We start from the raw sequence: 16,591 nt of genomic DNA, 5'->3' as shown, positions 1-16,591 counted from the left end.
TTAAGCCACACAGATTTTAATCGTTCATATATTCAATCTACTTTTGCAGATTTTTTGTTTCTTCAGTCTATGCTACTATTTAGGTGAAACCTTCGAAGAACCTACTAAGGAAGGACCATCAACGAAACCTACTGGGTTAATACATATTCGAAATTGAAATTGACTTACATCGAGTTTATATCCAAGCCTTCCCATTCATGAATTGAGTATCCTGGAACAAAAAAAAGATGATATAATGTTCAAATGAAAAAGAATAGTCGTTAAATGAATAAGATAGGATTAATCAGTATAATTAAAAATTGTGAAAGTCGAAAATAATAAATACCACGAATGGAATGAGTTGTTTCTACTTCTTCGTCATACACAAGTTATTTGCAAATAGAAGTATGTGCAGTCAAGAGTGTTTGAACAGATCTATCACATTTCACGGAATAGAGATGAGGATAATCAATATTTTCATATCACGTCTCAAAATAGGGAGGCTATTTACTCATTTTAATCTACAGGATGGATCAATTTTCATTATATCCAGTTTCTCCGTTCATTCACCAGCCTGCTATTAGTTTTTAACAGAACAATTCTATATAATAGAATCAATTGTCTCTGAGCAACTGCACAAAGCGTAATCACCAAACTCACAGCGAAATTCACATGAGAACAATGGGAGCAATTTATTTTAGAGCGAAATTATTGTTCAATCCAATGTAAACCGAACTATGGACAAAAAATTTGAAATTCCAGGCAGTGCAATGAACTTGAAATTTGAGCTGCAATATAATAATGATAATTCAACGCTGAAAAGTACGGAGCTCGTTTCCTATACGATGAGAAAAAGTGGCGAACAATAATCATTTTAGTCTATGTGGAGAAGAATGCAGGACAGTTTCATTGTTGCAGAGCCCGCAAGATTCAAGTCAAGAATAATGTACGTAGTGTTCGATTCGCACATAAGTTGAAGGAGATGAAAAAGAAGTAAAAAAGGGGAGGAAGAAAAAGAACAAAGTAGAAGAAAAAGAGGAACAACAAGAATTAGAAGAACGAAAAGAATCAAAAATGAAAAAGGTTAAAAGGAAGTGATTTTCAGAAGTTAGAGGAAGTGAATTGGATACCTATTTTGAATTGAATGAAGGTTCCCACATAATTTCAAGACCGGTGAAGAGCTTGCTATCATTATTCTGCCGCCAGATTTCTTTTAGTCTGATGTTATAATTATTCGCGAACTGCTTTCTACTCCAACTAATCAAATAACAATGTTTAATCAGTTGCTGACTTTATCATGTGATTACACTATAATAATTACTTTAATAATGTTGATTGTGAAATTTTTTTTCCAACCCTTTAGATAGTTTCCGTAACCTGTGATCTTCTAGAAGTGTTTGGGAGTACACCTAATACTGCAGATTCATTCATCCTTAGTAACAATCCTTCCATCATCAAAGTTCTATTTCCAGTCATAGAATAAACAATCTATGAATTGTTTATTATAAAACAATAGATTCATGGATTGTTACTTTATTCTATGCTCTACTATAACTCCCTTTTTCAGGGGTAAACCTATTCTTATTTCCTATTCTTCGACGATCGTGTTATTAAAATCTTTTTGTACTTACACCATAGAATATCTGGAGATAATCTAATCACTAAATGAGAATTAAAATAAGAATTGAAGTTCTAGAGAATAGAGTTTGGTCATCCATGTTTGCACCATCTCATTCAACTAACTAGCTGTTCTCCTTCTTTTATTTTTAAATTTATTCAAGTAATATTGGAATACCAGCTACTTAAATCTTATTTTATACGCCCTTCTCTATCTCCCATCCTACTGATTAATTTTCTTATACTCCTTCAGCTTCATCCGTTTTCTCTAGCTCTAGTTCCTCACTTCCGTTCAAAAATCTGCTCGTTCCTGCTTTATTCTAATCTTTCTTTATCTCTTTTCCCTTCTGCTCTTCTCATACTACTTCTCCTCCTTTCCCACATCTCTTATCTTCTCGTACAGCCAGCAATCTTCTTCTCCAATCTGGTTCTCTTGATTGCAATAATTTACATTTCCTGTTGAGAAGTCACTTCCTGTGCAGCAGTCGGCGCCTGTCTTCTATGCCATGTTTTACTTCTCTTTCTCTCCTCTACTTCTCACAATGATTCACTTTATTCTTCTCCATATTATTGGATTATTTTTTCATCTTCTTCATTACAGTATTTTTCATTCTCATCACATGAGAGTACAGTTTGATAATCATTAGCCAAACACCGATAACCGATCAGGTCTGTATTCATACCATCATTGTATTATATTGCATCTAACTTTTGCGTCCACATCCTTGATATGATTGAGTTTTGAATAGTCTATTTGATGATGACAATGTTATCCTTTCTATCCGCTAACATCAATTAGTCACGCTAGGCTTATATTCTTGATTCACCAACCGAAGGCAGAGAGTATAGAGTAAATTCAGCAAAGTAGATTGCATTCTTCAGAGAGATCGAGAAGTCGCGTATATCAATACGCACATCATAAGGTAAGGAAATGTACGCGACTTTTCGATCTCTCTGTATGTTGATCGCATGAGTTAAAAGTCATGCATTATGTATAATATACATAGTCTATGTTTACCACTTAGTCTATGATGTTATGCATCAAACATTACAGCTCCAATGAATCAGGCCAAATGTATGGTCATCCTCTTTGATACGTGTATATTTAATTGTATATCACTTATATTATATTGTATTATACGTATATTATTCGTATATAACGTGTGGACCATAATTATAACAAAACTATGAATGATAAAGGTTAAGAGGCTCAGAAGCAGCCAATAAATTGATGATTGACTTTCATACGGTATTATCTAAAGGTGCGTACAGACTTTTGCTCTGCACCGCAACCGAAAGTCACTCGAGCAGAGCGATTGATGATCGACCGGGGAGCAAGAGTGGAACGCGAGAAGAGCTAACATCTCCCGTAACGTTCATGATCGGTGCGACTGCGGAGCGATGGCGGAACGAGGGCGGAGCGTACGCGGAGCGGGTTGGAGGCGCGTATATCTGTACGCAGCTTTATAGATGTTATTTTCTCCATCATCGTGTTCTTTGAAAGATTGGGTTAGTTGCCTTTGAATTCTCGCAGATTTGTGGGACGATGTATGTACGGATCAGAGAGTATCAAGGTGACCTTGGAGACCTTCTAAGAGAAGTTGATCAAAAAACATTGAATATATTTCTGGAAAGACTATGTCAATGAGTGAACAAGGAGGGACTTCATATAACAAATTAATTTTTTAACGTATGTAATGTAATTTTTAATGTATTAACAGTTTATCAATAGATTTTCAGCAAGCTCACTCCCGTGTTATAGGATGGGCACGTTGAACTGTCGGCCTCAGCTGACTTGTAACAGTCGTGAGACTCATTGACAGCTCAAAATATATATTTAGAAGAGATGGAACTTCCGTCAGAGACTCTTCACCAATAAAAACCATGCGAATATTATTATTGTTATTTTTAATTAAGTCAAGTTTCCTGTATCTTTCTGTACTTTTTTGAAAATAAGCTCTTTGAAATTGGGGAACTTATTGCCATGCTTTGTAGTTGCCGTCCTTTGACAAACAATTCATTATTTATCCAATCTATTACTTTGTAAGTTCTCACATAATTCAATAATTAAACAGATAATCCAATAATGTAACATTCCAGAACAATCCTTTGATACCATTATTTCCTAGTGAATCAGAGATATTTCGTTGCTGGACCTAACCCCATTCTATAAAAATAACCAATCATTTTATTTCAACATTACTGGAGACAACCTGCCACATGTCAAAACATTTCTCACAATAAAAGTAATAAAGCGAGAAAGAGAAAAAGAAACAAGAAACTGGCAATAAGTAGGTAACAACACTACTGGTTTCATTTTCGCTTTCCAATTGACTCAAATTCCTGTCAAGTCTTCTAGAACGTTACCTGACTCTAGAGTAGACTGACCAAGCGAGACCAAGTTGGAGAGGAAAGAGAGAGAGTGTGTGAGAGAACATAGTTTCACTCTCAGCAGTTCTCTCTTCCTCACTCTCATACCCCACTATATATTTCTCACTTTGTTTTTATTCTACAACTCAAGAGAGTGTGTACAGTTTTTATGCGGGACTCGACTATACTCGTTCCAATATACTCGTGGGACTTGCTTGTCAGGTACATTTCCCACAGCGGCGACTTCCACAAAAATTCAAAAAACTTCTCTGTCCTTCCTTTTCGTTCACCTTTTCCTATTTCCCACCTTCTCCCTCCTTCAGCTTCTTCTCCTTCACCATTCTCTTTCTTCGACTTTCATCCTTCATTCTAAAGTATTTCTACACATTCTGGGAGTACCAGAAGACAGGAACCCTCGTGAGACCATTTTGTAAACACTTAGCCCAAAAGTTAGAGAGTGTACCCTTCCCCTGAGTGTCTGTACACTTCCTATACTTCTGTAAATGCACCTTCTACGTACACTGTAGAACTACTCCTATCAATATTTTCTATCTTCGTGTTGGATAGAGAAGATTATGAAAATTTGTGTGAATGATTCATACCTAATTAATTCATTTAATCATTTACTCATCCATCTACTTATTTTGGTAATTATTTCGAAGGAAGAATATTCCAAACTCATCAGCATAGAATTACAGCTGATTGATGGATTCATCTTTTTTGGAGAGCTTCTCTGTGAGCAATATCAAAGATAAGCTGTCAATAAGCTGTAAATAATCTGAAAATTAGCTGTAAAAACTACACTAGGCTTTTTTGAAAATACGGTTTCTCTGATTAGTTTTCCGTGGAATCAATCACGATTAAAATTTAACCGGCTTTTGTGCAACCGGCACTAAGCTGTTAATAAACTGGAAATGCTGGCAATAGGATTCAAATTCTTTTGCTTGTGGTTTGAGATTCCTTTGTAGGTTCAAGTTCAACACTTTTTTCACGGCTTTTGGTTATCTCAGTATTCCAATGCAATTTAATTTCTATCTTTTTTATTCTATTCCAGTGAATTTTAGTTTATCAACATTATAGTTTCACGGATTTCTTATCATAATCTTTCCCATTATCTTAGCACATCTTTACAAATGAGACCAATTGTAGGCCCTAAGGCCCGCCGCAAAGTAGACCCACGCTAATCCACGAAAAGCAACCCACGCCGTGGGATGTTTTGTAAACCATTGCTATAGAATTATTCATAATCAATCAGCTGATAAGTGGATTATTCATTGCATGTATTATTATCATTACACAGATATCTGGAGAAGCTTATCAATGGTTTACAAAACATCCCACGGCGTGGGTTGCTTTTCGTGGATTAGGGTGGGTCTACTTTGCGGCGGGCCTAAATGTTTTTATTATTTGTAATGTAATGCATGTATGATGAATGTTGAATGAAGGCCATTATTTGTACTCTTTCTCAAGTTTCAAATGGGCATCACCTTTCATAAATAAACCCTAATCAGAAAATAACTTTCGTGCCGAATTCAAGGTCATTCTGGCATAAATGACGAAAAAACTCTAATAGTCTTGTAGATATAGCTTGAATACTTTTATAGTTTGCAAAAAAATTATCAGAATTCATGCATCATCATTACAATCACCAATAGTACAAATTAGATGTAATACAAGCTTCAAATCTCAAAAGCCCGAACTCTCTTATATCATTCGCAAAAAAGGTGTTCGTGCATCATCATTTAATTGCTATGACGAACATTACGTAACAGTAAAGAATATCAATTAATTGAATAACTCGTCTCTGACACTGGTTTTATACGTGTGATAAACCAGCAATGGAAATTCTTAATACGATAAAATTTATAGAAAATACTACAAGTTCAAGATCTCTTGATAATGTATTTTCAATCAATGTCAAAAGTCAGAAAATATTTCGACTATTTCTGGTGAAAATGATTCAGTTTTAGTTCTCCTATAACTGATAGCAAATTGGCGTGAGTTCAACTGCAATTAATATCCAAATATGGTAATTGTCAGAATATTTCCCAAAAAACTAATAATTTGCATGGAATGAAATTATTTTAGCTGTTTTCGAACTTAGTTAAATTCACTGGATAACTAGCTATACAGAGTGTTTATAAACCCCCTACCAATATTCTAGGGTACTGTTAAATTTAAAATTTAAATAAAAAATTTATACCGGTACGAATCATATCTGAATTATCATTTTCAAACAGTCCGAAAGTCCTCAGTTACTCACACATGCGCCACATTTCACATTTCGTTTTTTTTCACACACCATTTTTCTCAAAATAATGGCTGAACATACAATTGAGATATGGTAGCGTTAATGATAGGTTTATTGCAGTGCATGCCTAGGCATGCCGCTGAAGTTTGCCTCAATAATGCAACAATCTCCATTTATATACTAATTCTTACGTTATTTCATATGTTATTAGTAAGCGATCTTAGATTATTTGAAAATATAAACGTTAATATAACGTTAATAAAACGTTGCATAACTCTTCAAAGGTGGGTCACCAATCACTAAAGCTGCCATATATCTCACTTTATATTTATTCAATCTTGAAAAACGAGATGTCAATCGATTTTCAATTACTTCCACAAAAAAGGTTACTCTTGTAATTTTTTTAAATCAACGGCTTTCCATTTATTCAGATAATAAAACCTTAAAAGACTGTAATTTTGTTTTATGAATTTGAAAAATTGTCATAATTTTTCTGTAGCACTGTCTAGATGTCATAAATGATTATGCAAAGTTCTACTTCCGTATGTTCAGCCATTATTTAAAAAAAATAATAGTGAGTGGAAAAACAAAATAACGACTGTCTGAGAAATAGATAAGGATTTTCAGACATTTGAAAATAATGATATTTGAATACGTTTCGTACTACCCTATAATATTGGTAGGGAGTTCGGAAGTAACCTGTATATTGTAAATGAAAATAATCAGAAATCTACGCTAACATGGATATTTCAATCTACATGAATAATAAATCTGATCTGATCCTGAATGTTTTCTACTATCTCAAGCCGCCATAGATTTGAAAAGACTCATCTCCTGTTATTAGGCGAAAGTGATTCTGAAGATGGAAAGAAATACGCCTATTGTACTCTCACATTATGCCGATGCTACAGTACACAGCAAGCTCCAGCGAGTCTTTTGTTGGCAATGTTCAATAGCAAACATTTTTTGGATGGAATTTTCATAAAAGAGCACGTGAATCATTAATACGTGAGCTAGAGTCACATCATGTCATGTCACGAGGCATGAGCTTCTACCGTACAATGAGAATGAGAAATAGAAAAAAAATTATGTTTCCTCTATGCTTCTACTGAAAATATTTTGTGATTACTGAGAGTTTAGGAGTATTCATACCTTGATGGCAAAAACGTTACTTCACGAGAAAAAGCCTCATTCACGTCGAATGAAGGGATTTTTGACAAATAATGTAATCAGAGTAGAGACGTATGTGTATCATTATTGATTAATGACGGTAGAAGTTCAAAATCAATATGTTGATTTGATTGAAAAAATGATAATGGGATTTAGTTGTGTATGAATAATTGAAACAGTTTCTATTATTTCTGAACTTCATAAAACAACTAGTCTACTTGTGCAATAATGACTCATTATTCCCTTTATTTATTTATTATAATAACAGAATGAAAAAGTTTCAATAACTTGAAAATTCAGTTCAATTAGTGCTTAGTTCAATTCACTTTATGATTATTTCAAGTGTGGTCTACTAATTTCCTATCTTTTTAAATTTATTATTTTTTTAACATTTCATGTTCATAGCTTCTTATGTAAAGAATTTCGATTTAAAATTACTAGTAGTTCTGTGAACAGTAGACCTCACGCAGTATTCTCATCCACAAGTACCTGATTGAAACTATAGACCTTACAGAAATACAGCAATAGACTGGCTTCACCACACATCTGTGTAATCACTTGTCAGCTGATTTATGAAGAATAATTCTATAGTCTGATTTTTACTCTAATATTAGCGTATGAAGGAGGTTCCTTTTTCCTTTTATATTATCCTTGAAATGCAAAATTTCCAAAAACCTTGTATATACGTCGACGCGCAATTAAAAAAGGAACATACCTGTCAAATTTCATGAAAATCTATTACCGCGTTTCGCCGTAAATGCGCAACATAAAAACATATACACATTTAAACATTCAAACATTCAAACATTCAAACATTCAAACATTCAAACATTCAAACATTCAAACATTAAGAGAAATGCCAAACCATCGACTTGAATCTTAAACCTCACTTCGCTCGGTCAATAAATAAACAGATAGCCTGAATATTAGAGACGATATCGCTTAATGCAACTGAAGATTAGTCTGAAGGCTTGTAAGTCTCACTACAATTCAGCAGTCTTATAAGTCTTGCCTGCAATGAGTATCATAAGTCTATACACGAGTTATAGACTTCGCCGGAGATCCATCCCGTGAAAGCTCCTTCCTACGTGACTAGCTTCTGAAAAGAGGAAGACAGGACAACAGTGGGGAGAGACGAAAAAGAAGAAAAGGAACATAAAAGGAAAAATATGGGAAAAGAAACTACTACTGATACACTCTATAATATTGGATACACTGATACACTCTATTATATTGGATAAAACGACTTGAACTATTTTTCCAGCACTAACTAGTCCAGGCAATGAATGCTCAAAAAAGGGTATAGAGGGAAATGTTTGGAAGAGAATTTTCGACCCTTCAGTTCTGTTCAGGGTAGTAAGGAGGTAAACATATCAAAATTCCCCACCCCTACCCCCTGTGCTAAGGTGGTGGGGGTGGTTTAAAGGTACCATTGTTTGGTTTCTTGCATAAAACTCAAAAACTATGTATCTTACGGACTTGACTGTCATATAACAAATTAAAGCTTATATACATAATTTCCTTCATTATCCATCCAACAACTTTGTTTATATCTCCTCTAGTTTTCGAGATATCTGCTCTTGAAGGTGTGACATTTTTGAAAAAACACGTTTGCCACCAATTCTTATAACTTTTTTGAAAATTGATAACCTTTCTTTGACTGGACTATAACGTAATTATTCACTCAAATATTCTTGAGAAACTTTGTACATCGTTACTGGTGAATTGAAAGCTTAAACATGGAACAGGAGAATATAGTATGGATGAAGATATATGATTAGTCTTCTGTTGACCTATCAAGGTTAAGCTATGTAATCGGCCGAGATAAGATACACTCACAGTGCATTCGAATTACAGGCATTAGTCACAGTTTAATAGCAAGAAATATCCACCGTTGTAGGTCATTGTTTGATGTGTATTTCAGCAGGCATTTCTTGTATTTCATTAATTATGCATTCTTGGACGAAGTTCAATAATCACAGATCGTGTTGAGAACCGTAATTTCTTCTTCGAACATGATACTGGCAAAGCCACATCCAAAGTTTTCTAGGAATTGACTCTGTTAAAGAAAATAAACTCCTTATCACAGACCAATTTGAAATTCTACACAGAACGAGGTCTCCCCATGTCTGAGAGGTCTCCTGAAAAAAATTATCTGATAACATTTTTACTTCAAAACATTTCCGTGTCTTAGATTGAGCTGGGAGCCGGAGTTTACCAGTGCATGATAACAAAATGTTAGGGAAGTCTCTAGAGCTCTGTAGTAAACTTGATACCCAAAACCATAAAAACAAATGTTTGGTATAGAAGAGAGACTAGCTTAGTGTTTGAACCAAGTGAACAGATAATATATTTTTTAAAGTTTCTAGAAATGTTTTAGAATTTCTCTGAATATTGCCCCTTCTCCATTGTTTAGAGATCACGCCCTATATTCGTTATCTTAGTGTTTAAATAGATCAAATTAGTAAGACTTACTAAAATAGATAATAGTAATTACTGCAAATAATAATACATAGCAATTATTGCAAAAACTTAAAGAATTGATGAGAGAATTTGTATTTTGTATCCCTCCTCTAAATGGATCTTACTCGTTTAACCAATTTATTCCAATTCCAATAATACATCATTGGAATCTTCGGAAATAGTATTTGAAAAAGGATTACTCCTATCAATACTAGAATAAGGAAATGCTACATGACAAAATATAAATATATTTCATTGTTTCTCTGGATAAAAAAAAATTAATCGTCAATTTCAAGATTTTTTTGAGATATTATAATAATCTACTCTCCTCACTGAGTCCATAGAAGTTTCAGTTTTGTTTCTACGACCAAAAATAAATTCAACTTTCTCTCAATTCAATCCATTCGGTAAGAAAAATACAAACTCGAATTTCATCCATGAAATATTGTAAGAGTTTAATTTGTTCAGTTATCAGTGTGCAGCTTGCTGCTTATAAAAACCATACTGCTGCCATACAGAAGTAGTGAACCATACTGCTTCTTATTAAAACCATGCTTTTCATATAAAGCCACAGTAAAATGTTCCTAGGCCTACCTACTTCAACAGCCTGGCCTAACCGCATTGCAGGTTTGCCATTTGAAATAATTTCTGTTATTCCCCTGCAAGCAGCTCATATTTTTTCAGAAAAAGGAAAAAGCCAAGACTCAAAGTCTCGCGTCGGCGTTTTCCAATTTGATTTGCAGCACTTGTCGTCGCGTCGTGTGGCTTAGCGCGGTTTTCAAGTTCTCTACTTGAAAACTCCCCCCTTACCGCTCAACAACACCCCCTCCACCCCCTCACCACTACAGAGTACCTACCAGGAAAACGCCTTTTTCACATCAAGTCGTTCGACGAAAAGACATTTCAGAAAATAAATTCTCAGATCTTTTCCTGGCTCTCATTCACGGTTGCACTTTTTCCATATAAGTTCTTGTTTTTCTTCTTCTTGTCTCTCTTATATTTCTCATTATTCTTTTACTTCCTTCTATTCATTTCTTCTCTTACCTATTCTGTTTCTTCTTTCTCTTGGCTCACTTCTTATCATTTTCTCTTCACATGGATTCTTGTTTCTCTTCTTTTTCTTATTATTTTCTCCCTTCTATTTCTCAGTATTCTTCTACTTTCTTCCATACCTTCTGTTACCATTCTCTATTCATTTCTTCTCTTACCTATTCTGTTTCTTCTTTCTCTTGGCTCACTTCTTATCATTTTCTCTTCACATGGATTCTTGTTTCTCTTCTTTTTCTTATTATTTTCTCTCTTCTATTTCCCATTATTCTTCTACTTCCTTCCATACGTTCTATTACCATTCTCTATTAATTCCTCCTCTCACTTCTTCCGTTTCCTCGATCTCTTGGCTTACTTCTTATCATTTTCTCTTCTTATTGTCTTCTTCTTACCGTAAGATAATATGGAAAGGAGATATATATCCGCTTCCCCTTTATTTCAAACTACACCTCTCTTATCTATTTTTTCTCACATTTCTTTCTCTGACCCCTCAAGTTCAACCTCTATCTAAAATACAACTTCTTATTTGAGAAAATTTCCTCCATCTACAATTTTTTTTCACTACGTAATTTTTCTCCAATTTGCTCTTTTTTATTTCTCTTATCTTCTTCTCCCTCCTGCTCTCCACCTCGAACACATCCTTCTTCTTCTCCTATATCTGCTTCAGATCCTAATCCTCTTTATCGCACCTCCTTCTTTTCTTATTACGCTTTTATCAGTATGCTTCTCCTCCTAGACATCTTTATCTCTTATTTCCTGCAGTTCCTTTCCATTGATATCCTCCGTCCCTCCTGCACACCTCATACTCCTCCTCCCACTGTACATTCTTTCTCATCTTCATCTCCTCTTTTCCTCTAATGTTTCATGTACATATTATAATCTTATAAACGTTTATAACGTTTTCCTATAACGTCTGCTGTATATAATCTTCATTTGAATTGTACAACATCTCTTATCTCCCCCACACTCCAATCTTTCTCCACCAATAATCCTCTTCCTCCTCCTTGTCCTCTCCTCTTTTCTTCCTTCTTCTTCTTCTTCAACTCCTTTCTATCTTTCACCCTGTTTTTCATTCCCACTTGTGCTATTTTCAGAAGGTGTCAACTCAATTGAATTCCATTCGTTCCTTTCCCAGATTCCAGCGAATAGAGCTAGATGGCAGCTGAAATTTTCTCTTCAAATAACATCTGTCCTTGAAATCGAATGAAAATTGGCGACAATCCTTCATTTGTGAGTTGATCTCTCCACGTGGAAGACTGACGTGAAGAATTCCAATACTCCTTCTCTACCTTGTTAAAGCTATCTCATTTTACCGGCTCCTACTCTTTAGTGGTTCTTTCTCTCAATATTTCTCGCTAGAGAAAAAATGCAAAGTTTGTACTTACTGTCTATTTTATCACTCAAATTTTAATTAATTCCATGCAAATAGTGAAAAAGCAATCATACTAGTTTCAATCCATTGTATGTCTCCTTCATGTTGGGGTCATGATTAAGACTTTTCAGACTGTTCTTGACGATAGATTAATTTACATGAGATAGAAGGCAAATATATTCAAAAAATAAGCTACATTGGATTTCATTCCACTTCTATTCAAATCGACGTTAATCTGATTGTTGCCAAGTACTTATTCATCTTTCATTAAAATTGTCTGAGTTTAACTTATTTTATCGATTAATTATGAAGAAGTACCAACATTTCACTCAGAATACATCTAAATCGTCGTAGTTTACTTTTGAAGTATGATTCGAGGATAGTCATTTCACATGTTGTGTCATTATGGAAGGATATTATTTCATATTCTCTTCAGAGAGTTGACAATTATTTGTTGAAACACCGCCGATTCAATTTAGTTACATTTCAATATATTACCGTTATTCAAATTGCATTGAATATTCATTCTTATTAATAATTTTTCATACTTTGTAAAATTCGTTGGATATCAACTAAACTGTCATTGAATGTAAATTAGTGTATCAGCAAGTATATATTGTATAATACATCATTAAGGAACTCAAATCTCTTCCTATTTCTCTTCCATCTCCTCCTCCTCCTCCTTTTCATCCTTCTCTTCCTCGTTCTTCTCCTCCTCCTTCTCTTCCTCCTCATCCTTCTCCTCATCCTACTCCTCCTCCTCCATCACCGCACTTTCAATCATGTTCCTCAGCACTCAGTCAGCTATAATAGCAGATGTTTGCCAAAAATATCCAACCAATATTAAACTCCAGATGTTGCATATAGTATTCCGTTATTGGATTGGAATTTATCGGGCCCTTGCTGCTTTAGAACCTTGGATAGCAGTAGTGTTATTAAGTATGGAGATATACATAGATTTGTTATCAGTATAGATATCATTTCAGTAATATGGTATACAGACAGCAGACACAGCAGTGCAAGCTAAAAAGAGAGACAACAAAAACCTGTTCGAAAAGAGGTTACTCTAGCAACCTGTTACTCTACGGTCTGCGCTGTCCATTGACTGTAGAGTGGCTGGGAGATTATTGAAAGTGAGACTTTCTCCACATGCCTCAAGCTCTGGGCTTGGACTTGATAAGTAGGTACCTAAAAGCGCTGTTTGATTTGTTTGATGTTTTGGCTTAAAGGAATTTTTAAATGTTCGACTAAAAATTATAGTATGCAAGAGAAGGCAAACACCAGACATGGATAGTAACTAACTGTAGGATCAAAGTATCTACTGCACTACTGGATCTGTAAAGGTGCGTACAGACTTTCGTTCCGCTCCAAGACCGAACGTCACTCCAGCAGAGCGATTGATGATCGACCGGCGAGCAACAATGGTTCGACCGGGGAACGCGAGAAGATCTACCATCTTCCGTAACGTTCATGATGGGTGCGAGTAGAGAGCGGAGGCGGAGCGATTGCTGTGCGATGGTGGTACGTGGGCGGTACGAGGGAGGAGCGTGCTCGGTGCGGGTTGGAAGCACGAGTATGTGTACGCAGCTTTAGCACAGTATACATACAGTACGGAAACTTGGCTATACCCTGACGCCAAAATCCGCCATCTTGTTAGGAAGCGCCGCATTGTAATAGTATTGATGGTAGGTTCGGATCACTTCAATGATCCGGATCAATTGATCTCATTCACTGCCACGAGCCAATCAGAAGACCAGGATTGGAACTTCCCAAGGTCACGTGACGTGTTTAGTATTAGGGTCATGTAAAAAGCATTGGTTAGATAGGCGATTGATTACAAGTTTCCATTCTGTATATTCTGTGGCTTTAGGCTCAACTCACACTACCTCGACTCGAATCGTACGACTCCAGTCTCTCGACCTTACGCCTTTTTCGCTCATTGTAACTAATTCCGTTCCATGATACTCTATTTTCTAACCATACTTTATAAAAAATATAAGATTTAATTCGTCACTACTAGAAACTAGGAACTACTAGAAAAACACTATGTTGAGTCGGAGAAGTGTTTCAACACTAAATTCGTTAGTACAACATGCTTGATTTTTAATCAATCAATTTCATTTGTAAGCAAGATGAGAACGGTGGGAGAAGCCTCCACCAAATATGTAAGGAGGGAAAAGAACTATGATAACAAAAGAGAACAGATTAACTAGAACTTTAATGAGTGTTTAACATATTTTACATTTAAACAAAACAAGATTAATTTTATTATAAAAAAACAATATTTATATGGAATTATTGGGGAAACTACTCGCTGCTGCTAAAGTGCAATCTTTGTGGTTATGGAAAATATAAAAAGAAAACTCAAAAAGTATAACACCTACCTTTTGAAGATGGCTTCCCTCTTTGGCATTCACTGGTTTAATCGCGACTTTACAGTTGGTATTTAAAAAAAAAATAACTGAACCAATGAATAGGCTTAGAACCCGTCTCCCTTAATAATACAATTATTTTGCAACTGCCCGATCTGTGACAGAATCTGTATTATAAAACGAAACGAAGTTTAGCCTTTTTCACTGGATCAGCCGGACTTTACTCACAGTCCTAACGAACGAGCTCTGCCCCCAAAAGCTAAATTTTGGGTATTAATATAAACTCAGTCAATGCCAAACATGGAAGCCATTTGAAGTACATATTTTTATATGTCGCACAAACGGCACGTTTTTTATTAGAAACAAAGAGAAGCTACGTTAATATTGACAACAAATAAAATAAACAATGTTTTTGATTAAATTATATCTGAGACTTGATAATTGGAAATCTAAAATCAAACTTTGCATAGATGGGGCGGAGCTCCTGAAATTTTTACAGATATGGGACTTGTGGCAGTTGATAGAGCTTATCGATGACTATTTTAGGTATAACTTTAATCAAAATCGTTGGAACCGTTTTCGAGAAAATTGCGAAAAACCCTGTTTTTGACAACATTTTCGCCATTCCAGCCGCCATCTTGAATCGAAATTGTTCGTGTCAGATCCTTATAGTGTAAGGAACTTAAGTTCCAAATTTCAAGTCATTCCGTTTATTGGGAGATGAGATATGTACACAGACGCACATGCACTCATACACACATACAGACCAATACCCAAAAACCACTTTTTTGGACTCAGGGGGCCTTAAAACGTATAGAAATTCAGAAATTGGGGTACCTTAATTTTTTTCGGAAAGCAATACTTTCCTTACCTATGGTGATAGAGGCAAGGAAAATAAAAACTCTAAAATCCTGATCAATAAGAGCTAAATAATATATGATTCATATAATGTCCCATATGACCAGGTGACACATTTCATTGTGGGTACAGAATTTACTTCTTTCTCATCTTTATCTCTTTCTCACTCTCCTCCTCCCTTCCACCTTCCTCTCTTTCTCTCTTCTTCTCTTTAACTCATGGATAAGGAAATCTAATCCAACCTCTCTTCCTCTTTTCCTTCCTTTCATTTTTCAAGTTTATTCTATTTTCATCTTATTCTCCCTCCCATCTTTTTCATTTTTCCCTCATTTCTTCTATTTCAACATTCCTCTCTTCCTCAGTATTCCTCTCTTTTCTCCTTCTTATTCCACTCACTCCCCATCTTCCTCATTCTTCTTAGTAATTTTATTCGAATGGAGTACGTTTCCATTTCCAGAATTAAGCCGATTAAATTCCGAGCGTGTTGTAGTAAGAAGTCATTGGGTGTTTTATCAGCTCGCGCAGGTGGAACAACAAAGTGCACGAGTTAGATGCTGTAACAGTGTAACTGGAACAGTTAACCGGCTACAGTAGCTAGCTACTTGATTGTGTTTGCGTCGTTACGTTTCGAGTACTGTGTGATGTTATGGAGACTCACACACACACACCACACACACACACACACACGCAACTTTCCACGTACAACAAAACAAAGCAAGAACACCGATTGATAACTTCCAAGAGAAGAGGAGAATGAAGGGATAGTGAAGAAAAATGGAGCGGGAAGGAGGAGACGATAAAGCGGGATGGAGGAGATGATAAAGCAATAAGGAGTGGTGATGGAAAGAGGGGGAAGATATAGATTTATATATATATATATATATATATATATATATAATATATATATATATATATATATGGAGGAGAGAAGAGAATATCGTTTTGGAAGGAGTGTGGAAAACAAGATAAAGAGGTAAGAACAAAGTAAGAGGTAGGATATGGATGTAGAGAAAAATAAAGTTTAGGAGAAAGAAGAATAAGTTCGAGAAAAAGAGAAAGAAGCGATAGAAAAAGAGAGTGACATGAGTAAAA

General features: G+C 35.3%; 1 protein-coding gene across 2 annotated transcripts in view; it reads right to left on the bottom strand.

Moving 5' to 3' along the window:
- Window positions 1-16,591, bottom strand: part of LOC111054882 (serine-rich adhesin for platelets) — a 255,970-nt gene that overhangs the window by 211,801 nt on the left and 27,578 nt on the right. The window contains exon 2 of one of the 2 annotated variants that reach the window (XM_039425154.1): window positions 169-211. The exons of the other annotated variant lie outside the window; for it this stretch is intronic. The gene's annotated coding sequence lies outside the window, so the exon portion shown is untranslated. The remainder of the gene's footprint in view (window positions 1-168; window positions 212-16,591) is intronic. 2 annotated transcript variants of the gene reach the window in all.

This window comes from Nilaparvata lugens, chromosome 3, assembly GCF_014356525.2.
Source record: "Nilaparvata lugens isolate BPH chromosome 3, ASM1435652v1, whole genome shotgun sequence".
Taxonomy (NCBI): Eukaryota; Metazoa; Arthropoda; class Insecta; order Hemiptera; family Delphacidae; genus Nilaparvata; species Nilaparvata lugens.
The sequence above is the reverse complement of the archived record's forward strand: the minus strand, read 5'-3'. Positions and strand labels throughout refer to the sequence as shown.